The sequence below is a fragment of the Suncus etruscus genome, chromosome 5, assembly GCF_024139225.1.
Source record: "Suncus etruscus isolate mSunEtr1 chromosome 5, mSunEtr1.pri.cur, whole genome shotgun sequence".
In the NCBI taxonomy this organism is placed as follows: domain Eukaryota; kingdom Metazoa; phylum Chordata; class Mammalia; order Eulipotyphla; family Soricidae; genus Suncus; species Suncus etruscus.
The window spans coordinates 33,054,646-33,068,691 of record NC_064852.1 but is presented as its reverse complement, the minus strand read 5'-3'; the positions used below and the strand labels follow the sequence as shown (position 1 = coordinate 33,068,691).

The 14,046-nt window shown below is 39.7% G+C and overlaps 1 protein-coding gene across 1 annotated transcript in view; it reads right to left on the bottom strand.

Annotated features, from left to right (window-relative positions):
- THSD7B (thrombospondin type 1 domain containing 7B) overlaps positions 1 to 2,822 on the bottom strand; it is a 957,836-nt gene extending 955,014 nt beyond the window's left edge. Inside the window, exon 1 of the mRNA XM_049773766.1 lies at positions 2,734 to 2,822. The gene's annotated coding sequence lies outside the window, so the exon portion shown is untranslated. The remainder of the gene's footprint in view (positions 1 to 2,733) is intronic.
- Positions 2,823 to 14,046: the final 11,224 nt, after the last annotated feature.

Here is a 14,046-nt window from a genome sequence, read left to right as displayed (position 1 = left end):
AGCACCATCAGGAGTAATCCCAGAGTGCAGTCAAGAGAAAAACCTTGAGCAGGGTTGGGAGTGGCCTCAAAACAAAAGAAAACAAGACTGTGATGGGAAAGATTTAAGAAGTATTGTAAAAATATTGTTCAAGCATTAATTTAAATATTAAGATATATCCTCAGCCTATTTACTAAGATGCCTCAAAATAAACCATCAAAGCACCTGGAAGCAGACAATTGTTTTCTAAATAACAGAACCCCCTTGACACTTCTTTGACTAATCTCAAATTTCAGTACCCTGAAGTATTATTGTAGGTTTTCAGAGCTACTGAAATTATCTCTACTAATTAAAAGACTATCCCACATCTTTTAAATCAACAGCTGTTCTGTCACTCTACTATGGAGTCACAGTTATATTTGACTTTTTATTTTTTACTTAATTTTGCATGAAAAAGTGTCCAGTCCTGAACACTCAGCAGACAAAAAACCATGTGGTGTCCATGGGAATACATCCTGTTGACACACTTACATACAGAAAACTGAAAACTGTCGAAATTAAGCTTTGGGGTGTTTTTGTTGGGGGAGATTGTAGTTCTTATTTGGGGGCCACACTCTTTGATACTCAAGGGTTACTCCTGGCTCTGCCCTCAAAAATCACTCCTGACCAGTTCACAGGACCATATGGAGATTGAGCCCAAGTCAGATGCATGGAAGGCTAACGCCCAACACACTGTACTAAATTAAATTCTTAAAAATGTATCGCAATATTTATGACATTGATGATTAAAACCAGGAAGGACTTCAGAGGCTAGGAAGATACTACAGTAGGTAAGGCAACTTGTTTTGTCCTGTGGCTGATCCAGATTCAGTCCCCTATACCCCACATGGTTCCTTGAGCCTGACCAGGAATGATCCGTGAGAGTTAGCTAGCAGTAAACTCTAAGCATTGCCAAAGTAGCGTTCCCCACCGTAAAAACAAAAACATAAAAACAAATAAACAAACAAAGCTACGCACAACAGAAATTAAAAAATTAAATAACAGTAACATATCCAAGTGAAGTCTCAAAACAGAAACACTTGAGATACTTTTCAACCCACAAATCCATGAGCTTCTTACTTACCACTATAAAGGACTTCTTGATTTGGCTAGTATTTTAAATGGCTTTCATAGAGCTTTGACCAACAGCTGTAGAGTCCACCACCTCCTCTAACTCAGCAAACATTGTTGTGCCGCTGCCAGAGAGATACTTCTAATACTTTGACATCCACAGGCTGCCTGCCCATCAAAGGGAAACTCCAGTTGCAGAGCTCTCTCTCTCTCTCTCTCTCTCTCTCTCTCTCTCTCTCTCTCTCTCTCTCTCTCTCTCTCTCTCTCTCTCTCTCTCTCTCTCTCTCTTACACACACACACACACACACACACACACACACACACACGCCTGGTTAGTATGTGCCTTCCCTTACACTGGGTACTATATCCATAACAGAGAACCCACAGTTCACTCCTGAAAACACCAAGAACACTAAGAACGCTTCTTCCAGTGGGATTTACAAGAGCCCAGCATCTCACACAGACAGGAGCTGCAGCCTACAGGCCATGCTGGCCAGTAACAGCTCCAGATAACCCAGACTTCTCCAAGAAATGCGCCCAGGTCTTCCTCTCCGCGGAAGTCCCCGCCACCATACCGAATGGCACTGTAATAGCTCCGACCTGGAGATTCCGAATGATTTCTTTCTTTTGACCTTAAAAAAAATTTCCCTTTAGAGCACAAGTCCTTTCCTCCACATAGTTTAATTTTTGTTGTTTTAAGACGAGAGTTGAATGGTATTCTTTTCGTACACATACGTGAACAGACACGCGCGCGCGCACACACACACAACACACATACACACCAACTTCATGACCAACGACACGAATGTCCAAGCAGAGAGATTTTTATTTCTATGTTTTAAATAACTGGAACAGGGGAGGTGTTGGGAGAGGGGTCAGGCACACATGGAAGCAGCTGGAGAAACCCAGCTGCTCCCTCCAAGATTTCTGTGCTCCATCCTGTATCTCCTCTTCTCCAAGCGCAATAGCAACTTCAACCCTCCAGTCTGTCTGTCCCCGGGTCCTCCTCGCCCCCCGCGGATAATAACGTGCAAACGTCAACTGTTGCTGCAGCCTCCAGACACTTTTCCTGAGAAATCTGGGGGAGCTGCAAAACTTGTTGGCTAGCCCACCTATTCCTCCAGAGAGACACTCACCGCCCACGAACAGATTTCTCAGTACTACGACAGGGGAACCCCAGTCAACCCATTTGCAGAACTCTCCCCCCCCACACCCCCCAGAGTGCCTAAGTTAACCAACCCCACGCCAGTTGGAAGAAGCCTGATTCCCTTACATCAAACCCCAAAAAACCAAGCTGGCAGCGCTCTAGAGAACCAGGAGCTCGAGAGCCCCAAATCTCCAGACTCTATCCTTGGCCCCAAGTCTGAGCGCAATTCTCTGCAACGGTCATTCCTGTCCCACACCCTGGCCCACCCAGGGTTTCTGCAAGCTGGAGACCACCCAGTCGGCAGAGTTCCGAGAAAGGTGCATAGAGGGAAGAGTCTCTGCAGGCAAGTTACCGGGTCTGGCCATAGGCTAGGGGCAAGAGAAGCAGCAGCAGCAGCCCGGGAAGGATGAAGCCTGGTTCGAGCCCCACCGCGCGCCCTTGCGCTCCAGCTGCCGGGTGCAGGCAGGAGCCGGGTGGGTTTGGGGTTGCAACTCACCCGGCGCCCTGGTGCTGCCTGGAGGAGCCGCTGAGCTGCTAGATTCCCGTGCGCTGGAAGGATTGTGCAGCAGCGTGTTAGGAGACCACCCATTCCAGCGACTGGCGGGCGAGCCGGTGGCGCCTCTGGCTCCACCGCACTGGAGGAGCAGGAGGAGCAGGAGAAGCAGGAGGAGCAGGAGGAGGAGGAGGAGGAGAAGATGAGGAGGAGGAGGAGGAGGAGGAGATGAGGAGGAGGAAGAAGAGCGCAGTCGGACGCCATCTGCTGTACACCTCCGCGCCGCGATTGGCTGCCTGGTGCGTCCCCGGGAGCCGCGGGGCGCCTGGCCGTGGGGAGCCACCTTGCTCCGCGCCACCCCCGGCTGCTGCTCTGAGCCGCGCCCCCCTAGGCTTCCACCTCCTCCGCCAACACCTTCCACGGCCCTGGTGGGTGCTCCAGCCTTGCCAGCTCCCCAGGGTGAGCGCCTCCCTCTCTGCTCCCCAACAATGTTTAAGGCAACTTTGAAGATTGAGGGGGTGCTGGGTGGGCCAAGGAGAGAGACACACCCCAGAAGTGCTGAGCTCTGGCTTTGCGAATCATGGATGGTCAGGGATCTATGGCAAGTGCGTTGAGCCTCTTGGACCCAGAAAGTCTTCGTTTTGGGGGTAAAAGAGCAAAATATGGGGAGAAGGTTGCTTCCACTGTCCCTAACCCTCCCACCCACCTCACCCCCCAAATACATACCACCTCGGATTTTTATCCCTGCTTCAAGATCCTCAACACGCGCTCCAACTCTCTAGAACACATCATAAAAAAGCAAACACCCTGAGTCATCCAACCCCTTCTTTTGCAGACCCTGGAGCGGGAGAGGGCTTCAGTGTTAGAGCAATAAGACAAATAGGAATCTAGTGGGTGATGTGGGAAGGTGGATGTTGTCTGGGTTTTGAAACGACACGGGAAAGAGGTTCATCACTGGGTCTGCACTTCTTGCACTTTTTGCTCATTTATTATGGGGTTTGCAGCCCTGGGGGCTCTGCAGTGCAAAGCAGAACAAGAAACCCTTGTGTCCTGGGTAGTGGAGGTCTGAGGTGGTGAAGAGGTATAGAGTGCAAGTCACCCGAGGGGAATGGAAAGTGCAGTGCGGGAGCCAGTGGGGGAGACTGGGAGGGAAGGAGTCCCCAATAGTCCCTGCATACTCTCTGACACTTGTTCCAAACCCTCCTAGTTTATACACCTTTGATCTAGCTAACTTCTTAGGCTTTTCAGAGAAATGAAGTTTCTTCAAAGGAGAAAAAAAAAGGCATGAGGACTCCCAATTATAGGATATTCTGCCTTTCATATGTCTTTAAACGAGTGAGCCCAGCAACAGCAGGGATAGTCTCTTTGAGATTTTATCCAAACCATAGGTGCTGACAAAGAAGCAAAATAATCATGAGAAAATTAAAGCTTGATGTCATTGGCAAATTAGATTAGAGACATAAATAGAGCAACTCGAATTGTCACAGAAAAAAAATTTAAGTGCAATTAAAAAGGAAAATGTGACTATGAGGGTGTGTGATTCTGATCACACAAAGATTTCTGGGAGACTAATTTCTGAAAGCAGGAAATAGTTGCTGTTCTGGTGAGCAGTCCCATCACACTTCAGGAAATCCTTTTCTTTCTGGCATCACTGTCTTAAAATAAATCAGCTGCCAACCAGATCCTAAATTATTTGTCCAAATTCAAGACTGATTTATTATTTCTAAGAAATAAAATGCCAATCTTTAAAACTGGGAGAAAAAAAAGTGAAACTAGTCTATTATGTTTTATTGTAATCTCAATATATACAGATCAATACCAAACAAGTAGTCTAATTTAAGTAACTTCAGGGGCAACAGACAAAGAAAAACATTTCTGTTTTCCTGAAATGTTACATCCAGGTTTTCCAGATTACAGCCTTCCCAGGATCAATGCAACAAATTTCATATTCTATTCCAGGCACACACATCTATATGGTTGAAAGATCTGTGTCTGTAGCCCTGGAAAGAGGTCATCCAGGGCAATGTCTCTGTCTTTAGGAACATCTTTGAAGTAATGCACCCCATTTCCTCTTAAGAAGAGATATATATTGTTAGGATAACAATTTGCTGTCGGCATGCATTATATTTTACTATTAGCTAATTCTCATGAACCCATTGCTCATATCAGTGATTATTTGTGATACATATTTGCTTCTTATCATAAAACTTTCCTCCTATGCACATAATATTGGTCCCCTACTTTACTTTTTTCAATATAATATATAAACAATAACCACATAGAATTATATATTGTACATTGAACTTGTTAAAATCAAAAATAATTTAGGGGATGAAAGCCATAGTGTTCATAATACATATAAGAGCATAGTATTTGCTTTGCATGCTACTGAGTTGGGTTCATTAATGGCACTACAAAAGATTCCCTGAGCACGCCTGGAGTAATCTCAGAGTACCAAGATAATAATAACAGTCTGTAAGAATAACATGTAAATTTTTCTACAATGGAAAAATATGAACATTAAACATTGCTACCTTTTGTTAGCTTAGTGGCAACTTTAAACTACTTTTCAATAAGGGTTGAGGTAGACAATAGGTATTACAATTTTTCCATTGTAAGGCTCCTGAATTTCCTTTGGTATTGTTTAATTGCATACAAATATAAAGAAAGCGTAGACATTTCTAGTTCAAACTCCCAATTTATTTTATATTTTTCTAATAATGTATTTCTGGCCAAGATACTTAGCTTTGATTCCCAAGCACTGCCCTCAAAAAAAAAAGCACAGCCCTAAAAATCTATATTAGGTTAAAAATATTAAAAGACTAACCCTATTCAAGGAGAAGACATTAATAATTGATGAAAGAGGAGATAATATATATGTATATATAAATAATGTTTTTGGGTCACACCCAGTGGTGAAGGTCAGAGGTTACTCATGGCTCTACTCTCAGAAATCGCTCCTAGAAGGCTTGGGAGACCATATATGATGCCAGGGATTGAACCCAGGTCCATTCCGGGTTGTCCACATTCTCTGCTATCTATTGGGCATGGGAGCAAATAATTTTACAAAGTTAGTGGCCAAAGAAAGATTTGAAAGTTATGACCTTAAAAAATAGTTGACATCATTATGTGTAAAGATGATCAGGGTTTCAAGTGTGAGAAATAAACAGCAGATGATAACTTCTCAGATAAACAGATGCTTAAGGCTCCAATCACAGTATAAGTGAAACAATGAAAGAAGAAAAGAAGAGGTGGTGGGAGGAGGTTTCTAGGCCTCCAGCCATTAGTGATAACCAAAAGAGAACTACAGAAAAAAGCAACCAGAATCTATCCCAATGCTATTGGAACTTAAGATTTCATGTTTGTTGTTGCAATTATTGTTTCTTTTCTCAATTCCATAGTCTCTATACAGTCTATCAAGCTTAAAATGGAAGATGCTAGTTAAATTAAATATTAAAATATTGCCATTAAGCAGAAAATGAAGGCATGCAGACAAAACAAAATAGTTGTGAGAAATGAAAGCATGAGCCTAAATCTTAGATGCAGAACTGTGAATTTGCTATTCTATAGTCACCATTTGTATGATTTATACTACCCCATCCACTGAAGCAATCAACTGAGTCAACATTTCAGTAATGTGTAGAAGGAAAAGGGATAAGAAAGAAAAGACAGAGAAAAAAGAACCATGATTGTCTCATTTACACAATTCATCCAGACCCACTTGTTGGATGAGATTCTATAGAAAATTTGAACTTTTTTTTTCCTGCCAAAAAAGAGCATTTGATCCTGGCATCAGAATTTAAATTTTGTGTTTGGTCCAGTAATTTGATTTTGATATATCAACATCTTAAAATACAATATAAAGAAAATATATTGAGAAGCAGTGTGTGGAGCATAACTGGCTTTTGGCCCAGCATCATCTCTCTGAGATGCCAAGAATTTTCTATCAGACATTCAGAACTGACAAACTAAGTTTTAAACAATTACCTTCAGCCATTCCTCAAGGTGTTTTCTGAATATCTACTATGTCCCTATCACTATACAATATATTGTATTGGTTAGTTGGTGATATAATAAACAGATTCCTTGCCTTCATAGATTCTTAACTCTATTATGATGTTATACAATAAAAAGATGTGTACATGACTGTAAATATCTGAAATTAAGAGAGTTTTGTGGGGAACAAGTCATTGGACAAGAGTAAAAAGGCAAGCAAGGTCAGACTCAGGATAGATTTCACTATTGTTTTTAATTTAAACACCATGGTTACTAGGCTGTTATAATATAGTTGTTATTTTTTCCACAGATAAAGTTATTTATGATTGCATAACAGTCACACAATGTACAACTTTCACTAGAGCACATTTCCTACCATCAATGTCTCCAGTTTACCTCTCAACCTCCCTGAAACCTTCTCCTATTTCTGCCTGTGTCAGTGGTATATAATTTAATTCTTTATCTCTGTCTCTCTATTTCTCTTTCTCTCTCTCTATTCCATTTTCAGACACTTTGGTTTGCAATAGAATGCATATTTCCCACCATACATGGCTCCATTTCCATCTCTGTCTTTCTCTTTCTGTTTCTCTCTCTTTCTCTCTCTTTCTCTCTCTCACACACATTTACTTCTTTCTCTCTCTTAATCTCTCTTTTTCTCCCTCTTTCTCTTTTTTGATCTCACTTTTATGAGAGGCATAGAAACTTGGAAGAGCTTATTTAAAGTGGCACAACTAATAAGCAGAAAAGCTATGTTTTGGCCAGATAACAAAACAGAGATATATACATTTATATAGGAAGAACTTGCACATACATAAAGAGCCTGCAGTGCTTGAATTCATAGTTATTGGAGGTGAGTGGGCCTGAGGGAAAGTTACATGAGGAAAGAATGGAGAAACCAAGTAGGAACAGTGCTTATAGTCCTTGTAAGCAAATATAATGATGTTTTTATGGTTTTAATTCAGTGTGATCCAATTTAATTTAGTATTTTAAAGACTCTCCTGTATATAGCGATGAGACAAAGTAGTAAGAGTAGAACAAGGATAATTAGTCCAGTTCAGGACACCAGTAGCTGAACAAAAAGACAGAGAACAGTTTGGGTCTAATGGATATATATGTAAGACTATGTTCATGTCTTTATTTTTGCTCCTTTTTTTCCTTCCAAGCCTGGCATATTATCGTGTACTTCAGGATCCAAAATTCTAATATCTATTTCACTTACTATTTCTGGAATCTGTTTTCTAATCACCTATAAGCACTGTGAAATGCTAAACAAAAATGAACTTCCCATACTCTCTACTTGGCATCTCTAGGACTTTGTTTCTGAGCCCTATCCTAGTATCGCCTGTCCTTTCCTAGCATATGTATTTGTACATATATGTGTGTGTGTATATATATGTTTCTGTTTTTGTACCCATATTCCAATCATATATGTTTATTAAGAGATCTTGGTTATGTTGATATCTTTTACCAACTATTTTCTATCATCACCAGGTTAGAAAAAGCAGAAAAGTGTGACTTAATCCACACTAAATAAGGGAGAACATGAGAAGTAACTTTCATGAATAACAACTTGTACTAATTTGGGAATAATAAAGCCCCTGGAGTGACAACTTGGATCACATTCATAATGACTTGGCTTGTAAAGACCAGGTGCTATGAAGAATGGAGCTTGTTATTATCCAAAAGATTTGGCAACCCTGATCTTCTTCTACTGGGCACAAAGCCACGCAATACTCACAAGCCTAACTTTGTCAAGATGGGTAAGAGAGTCTGTATCTTCAATCTTGATGTCTTCCAAGGGCATCAATCCATCTGATGAGGCAGTAAAATAGAGAAAAAAAGTAAACTGATCCACTGTCCACAGATCACAAGCAAGAGTGCTTCTGAATGTGCTGATTGGAATAGAACAAATGAAAGAATTTATCATCTTTCCTTTTCTTCTTCTCTTTTTGTTTTCTTTTGTTTTGTGTGTGTTTTTTTTTGTGTGTGTGTGTGACCACTCTCAGTGATGCTTTGAAGTTACTCTGCACTCAGGAATTATTCCTTGAGGTTCTCATAGGACCACATGGTATGCCCAGCATTAAATATGGGTCGAGCTTACACAAAACAGGTGTATTCTCTCTCCAAACTTTTTATTTCTCAACTGTTTTAACTGTAATGTCCAATTATCTTGGAAATAAAACATCCAATACATATAATGTTGAGATTAATAAAAAAAACAATGTAAAAGAAACCTTTGTAACAAAGGCTTTCCAGTGTATTTATACTTCTTAGATTCTGAATTATGCCTTTATGCTTCTGATAGTTCATTGTATTTCCACCTTTCTCTATATTACATTATTTTCATGAATTGTTTGGTCATATAACTTTTATTCCTAGGAGCCTACAATTCTCTTCATCTCCTCCCTTCACCTGGGTTCTTTATAAATATCTGCTCCTAGGAAAAGCATTGCTGACTCTTTCTTAGAGAAAATGGCTTCTTCCAAATTTTTGCTTTCTCTTTATTTAATGTTATTTAATTTTCGGTTTGAGGACCACACTCAGAAGTAAGGGCTTACTATTGGCTCTGAATCCAGGGATTACTCCTGGCAATACCAGCAGAGTCGGAGAGTACATGTGTTTATGTACTACTAACTCAGGTCAGCTGCATGCAAGGCAAGCAACCTACCCACCAACCTCACATTTCTCACATTATTCTGAAAAAAAATATTAACAATTCTGCCTGGATTTAAAGTAGGTACTTAATAAATATTAAAGAGTGAATTAAATTATCAGCTTACTGACTTTCGAGATATTTTTCTAATCTTGCCCCACCTAATTTTTAGTCATTCTTTGCCAGTGAAATATATATGACCTTCTCACTGGTTTCAGAGGTCTCCTCACTTGTCTCTCAATAAATAATGAAGCTCTGATTCAGTAGAACTACACAGTTGCCTGAAAAAAACTTATGAATTGGACCTCCCCTCACATTTCTACCTCCCTTAAAACTGTTGCTGCACTTACTTTTATTTCACATCTCTATATTATCCCCCTATAATATTCAGTCCATACCATTTACTTTTTCAATAAACTGTATGCCATTCCACAATGATTTCTAATGGTTTTGCCCTCTCAGTTGTATTGTGGCTTCCTTAAGGGTAGAAATAAGAGAGAATCTCACTTTGTTTTCAATTCAGGGTATACTTGTTTGCACACAATGAGAAACTTCCTGTATGAAGAATCTGAACCAGAGTGTTCATTTCCTTTGATCTTGTGATGTTCAAAGAATTAACACTTTTGTATGTGAAACCAGTATTCTTACCACTTTATTTTTATGGACACAGATCTTGTCAGGTGCGAGGCAAGACCATCCATTAAACAAACACTGACTGGGAATCAGATTTGTGGTTAACTAACACTGGAAGCATTGAGGTGAATCCAAGAGGAGATGAATATCTGAGAAAACAGACTCTTAAACGGCAATATAACAAGCCTTGGAGGTATCCTATGGACACAGTGAAAGTCCAGAAAGAAACTTCTAACCTAGCGAAAGAAACTTCTAACCTAGTGAACGGTGAATCAGAAAACATCTCAGGTTGAATTTGTCTGTATCTGCTTGAATTCAGAGACAGAGAAAGACAAATCTCTGATTTTGTTACCTGCTATATTAAAATGGAGTATTAACATAATTTTATAGCATTATAATCATGACTTCAGACTAATATTGACAGTGTGCACTTTCTACCACAAACAACAATCTGGGGGAAATGCAATTGCCATTGCCATGTCTATATAATCAGATGAATTTCTCCTTATACTAGAACAATCAACAAGATTCTGTTCTTAAGCTTCCTAAGTACCAAATAATCTTAATTTGCCATATTTATTCATCTCTAAATGTTATATTATTATGTTACAGTATTTTGAGACTGTGTTGCACTTTCCTCTCCAACACTTTCTCATTAAATTATAGGCATGTTCCCAGAATTTTGGTTAACTATTTAGTGAGCCAGTCATTTGACTATGATTATTTGTATAGACTGTATGCTCTAGTACCAAACTTATGTTGCTTAATACAAGAACATTTATTTCACTTTCCTCTTAATTATCAAGTTAGCACAAATTTCTTAGGTTTGCATAACTCACTCAAGAACTGGGCTCTGCCATCTGGCATTTCTTGGTCTCTTTAGCAGAAGAAATTATCATAGAGTACCTCAGATCACTTTGGTTTGTACTTCTGTCTAAAATTTCATACTCTATGGACTAGAGCAAGCACATAACCCTCAGCAAAATTTAAAGTGGTTGAAAATACAAAAATACAGATAAATACACAGCGAACATTCACTATTCCAGGCACGCTAATACAAGGCAGTACTGAGTATTTTAAACTTACATTCAAATGCTTGTTCAGCATCTATTTCTAACATTATTTGCATGCTCCTAACTGCATATTTTTTCTAATATTGTGTACATCCAACTGAACACTGATTTTCTCTAAACTAGCTTCTCTCTGTCTTCATTATATCACAATATACACACATATATATAAAAATAAATGTATTACTATCATTCACATTGCTCAGTTCCAAACTACAGAAACTCCTTATTTCCCCTTTTTCTCACCTTCCATATGTGGAAATACTGATTAAGTTATTTCTTCTTTTTTGAATTTTGGGCAACATTAGACAGTATTCTGGGCTTTTCCATGGCTCTTTGCTCATGAAATACATTTGGTAGGCTTGGGGGGACCATATGGGATGCTAGGGGTTGAACCAGGGTCAGCCATATGCAAGGTAAACATCCTACTTGATGTTCATTACTCTGTTCCTGGTTCTGTTATTTCTACTTCTACCATAAATTTCATACACATTCATTTCAGTCCATCTCCATCAATATCCTGATCTAAACAGCCAGTCTTTCATGGTAAATGTAAGTAGTATCTACCTGAGTTTTATTACACTCTTGCCTTTATCTAATAAATGTTTATATAGAAAAACCAGAGTGATCTTTTTTAAGCATTGTATTGATAGCATCTTTTCACTGCTTAAAACCCTTCAAAGATCACTCAATAAACTTGTAATAAATTTTTAATTCACTCTGAAGTTATGCTTCCTCTCTAAACAACTTATATTTGATTTGTTTTGCTGTTTTGGTCACACCTGGCTGTGCTCAGAGCTTACTCTTGACTCTCTATTTGGGAATCACTCCCAGAAGGGTTATGTGGAGTGGCCAGGATCCAACCTGAGTCAGCCACATGGAAGGCAAACAAGGCAGCTGCAGTGCTATCTCTGAACCCACTCTAAATAACTTTAATTCTTCTTAATATTGTCACACTTAATTACAACCTTCCTTACCAATTAAAATTCTTTATTAGGGCAGCTGAGTCAATTGTCTTGTTTAGAATGCTCAACCCAGACCTCAACCTGGCTCCCTTTCAGATCTCAGCATTAATATTATTTCTTAAGGAGTACTTTCTTAAAGTAGTATAAAGAGAGTAGTCAAAACTCAATGTCTGGTTCTTTGCAAGGTACTATGTGATAGGTTGTTATTTCTGCATTTGTCAACTTCTTTGTAAACTTAGAATAAATTTTGAATGTATATTGCTACTAAATGTCTTGCTGCCTGGGGGAACAGTTACAGTGTAGATGCTCCAGTAAAAACTCTGGTGTCAGTACAAGAGAAGAGTAGTTTAGTGGGTAAAGTACATGCCTGGTACACAAATAAAAGATTCTATTCTATCACTGGTACCACTTATAGTCCTCTGAGTCCCACCAAGAGTGAAATTCTGAGGAAGAGAGGAAGGAAGGAATGAAGGAAGGAACGAAGAAGGAAGGAAGGAAGGAAGGAAGGAAGGAAGGAAGGAAGGAAGGAAGGAAGGAAGGAAGGAAGGAAGGAAGGAAGGAAGGAAGGAAGGAAGGAAGGAAGGTAGAGATGAGGAAGGGAGGGAGTGAAAGAGGGAGGGAGGAAGAGAGGGAGGGATTAGGTAGGGAGGGAGGGATTAGGAAGAGAGGGAAGGAGGGAAAAGGGAGGGGAAGGGAGGGAGGAAGGAAGGGAGGAAGAAAGGGAGGGAGGGAGGAAGGAAGGGAGGAAGAGAGGAAGGAAGGGGGAGTGAAGGAGGGAGTGAGGAAGGGGGGAGGAATGAGGAAGGGACAGAGGGAGGAAAGCAGTGAGGGAAGGAAGGAGGGATGGAGGGAAGGAGGGAGGGAGAAAAAAAGGGAGGGGGAGGGAGGAAGGAAGGAAGAAGGGAAGGAGGGAAGGAGGGAATATTAAGGAAGGAGTGTTTTTGCTAATTCTCACCATGGTCTATAAGTGAGTTTTGACGTATTCCCATTTACCCTTCTAATATATGATGCGACATAAAGTCCTAATTTGTTATTGATAGAAACCATTCAAAATAAATAAAATAGTGAAATGATCATCCATAAGTTGGGGATTTGCAGTCTTCTTGCCAATCAAAGCAAGAATTTAACTAAATAGGCAGCAACTTGTCACTTCTAGAGGTTCTTTTGACCCAAGTGATTAAGATGATGTGCCTGTTGTGGTGAACTTTTCTATTATGTTTTCAGAGAACTGTGAAAAGAGCCCTTTTGTCACACAGAGTTCTCTATTTTGGTGATGGCTGTCACTGTGCTGGAAAGAGATGACTCACCCAAGATTTGAGTACAGAGAGAGTGGAAGCAATGATGGACGGAATCAGACAGGACTGATCTGAGTGTCTGTTACAATGTCCACTGAAATACATAGAAAGTGAAGTTATCATAATATGTACCACAGCTTGATATCACATTATATCACTGAGATGCACCATCAGTACAGTTTCTAAAGCAAACAAATACTATTGTGTTCTATAGTAGGCTTTTCTTCTTAAACAAGAATACCCCAAGACTAAAGGTACCTACCTATTAGTGTGTGGTTTCAAAACGATCTATACAAGTATCTGGGGCAATAAAAGGAAGATCCTCAAAAAATATCCAGTTTTATCCAAGACTGCTTTATGTGAATATATTTTCACATATTGCATCTCAGCTTTATTCCTCATTCTTCTAATCTTGACTTTTTGATTTGCTTTGGTTTATTTATCCAGTTACCAGTAGCACCACTTAGTATCTTCTGCCATGAGAGAAATTTTCTTTCTGAGCTCATCATAATTTGGCCCAACTCCCAAGTAATATAGCTTTCACTGTTTTTTTTTTTAATAAATTTATTTAGGCACCTTGGTTACAAACATGTTTTTAGTTCGGTTTCAGTCACCTTTACTAGTGCACTGCTTCCATTGTTTAAACTCAAATACTCTTCATGATTTTGTCATGATATTGTCTCTGTGCTCTTATTTAGCAAGTA